The 1,488-nt window shown below is 45.6% G+C and overlaps 1 pseudogene; it reads left to right on the top strand.

Moving 5' to 3' along the window:
- Positions 1-237: 237 nt before the first annotated feature.
- On the top strand, positions 238-1,318 carry LOC126066790 (tetratricopeptide repeat protein 19, mitochondrial-like; annotated as a pseudogene).
- Positions 1,319-1,488: the final 170 nt, after the last annotated feature.

Genomic DNA, 1,488 nt, shown 5'->3' with positions numbered 1-1,488 from the left:
TTTTAAATAAAGAAAAACGCACCAAGCTACTTTTAAGTGCAGCAGTCTTTCCATGTTAATTTTATTTGGAATATGATAAGCATTCTGGATCTTGCTCCCCCCCGTTTTTTTTTTTTTCTTTTTAACCAAGAAAACTTTTTATTTCCTATTACTCCTTTAATCCTTTTTTTTTTTTTTTTTAAACATTAAAAAAAAAAAAAGAACAACTTTTGGGTACACAGAGGATGCAACGGGAGCATGTACTGGCTCCTGAGCCTTAGGCCTCGGCCGAGGCCTACTGCGCCCTGTGGGCTGCTGTGCGGCGGGGAGGAGGGACGGCAGGACCCCATTGCTTGGCTTGTCCCCTCCCGGGGGACGGCAGGAGGCCCGGGCCCGAGGCCGACGCGCCCTCATTCCGAGTCTGCTGCCGCTGGCGGCTGTGCTCACCAGCTTTTGGAGGTTCGCTGGCAGAGGAGGAGGAGCCCTCTCGCCGAGAACGTGCCAGATAAGACCCAGGCTGAGATCATCCAGCTGCTGAAGGGAGCCAAGTTGAGCATTGTGAAAGATGAGCAAGAAGAGGCTGGGCTATTTTTGTGTGAAGATCTCTGTCTTGTCTATCAAAGCGGTAACAACAAGGCCATCACCAACACTTAAGATTTGAAGGCCAACTTAGCATTTCTACATGGTCAACTTAAAAATGCAGAAAAACTTTTTAAAGCGACAATGAGTTACCTGCTTGGAGGGGGCATGGAGCAGGAAGACAATGCAATAATTGAAATCTCCATAAAGCTGGCCAGCATCTATGCTGCTCAGAGTAGACAGGAATTTGCTCGTGCAGGCTGTGAGTTCTGCATTTCAACTCTAGAGGAAAAAATGGAAAGAGAAAAGGAACTAACAGAAGATACTTTGTCAGCGCAAGAGAAAGCCAAAACACACCTTCTTCTAGGCACGTGCTTAGACTCCTATGCTCCCTGCCTTCTGCTCGCCAAGCAGACATCACAGGCACAAAAGGTGTATGAAAAAGCTTTGCAGGTTTCTGAAGACATACACGGAGAAAGGCACCCACAGACTGTTGTACTGATGGATAACCTGGCTGTTTGATGAGGCCTTTGTTTATGAGCAAAGTGCATCAGATCTGGCAAAACAGATAAAACACCCTGCGCTCACATGGTGCTCAGTAATCTAGCTGCAATTCTGATGCACAGAGAACAATACGAGCAAGTCAAGGAGACCTACCAGGAAGCGCTGAAGCAAGCAGAGCTGAAGAGTCGAGATTTCCATACAACACATCAAGAAAGAGTTGGCTAAGCTATCAAGAAAAAGTAGAACTTCGATTTAATTTTGTCAAGCTCTAAGTTAATTTTTGTTGTAGGAAGAATAATTTCCAGTAACCCAGAGGAAGAGCTGTTATTCCAGTCTTATTGGCACCCAGACCTGTGGCTTAAATCCTTTGTCCTTGATATTCAAGTTTTCTCAGCTTCTCCTTGGTGAAGGACAGGTTGTATACAC

This window comes from Elephas maximus, chromosome 2 (assembly GCF_024166365.1).
Source record: "Elephas maximus indicus isolate mEleMax1 chromosome 2, mEleMax1 primary haplotype, whole genome shotgun sequence".
Taxonomy (NCBI): domain Eukaryota; kingdom Metazoa; phylum Chordata; class Mammalia; order Proboscidea; family Elephantidae; genus Elephas; species Elephas maximus.
This window is presented reverse-complemented; position numbering and strand designations above follow the sequence as displayed.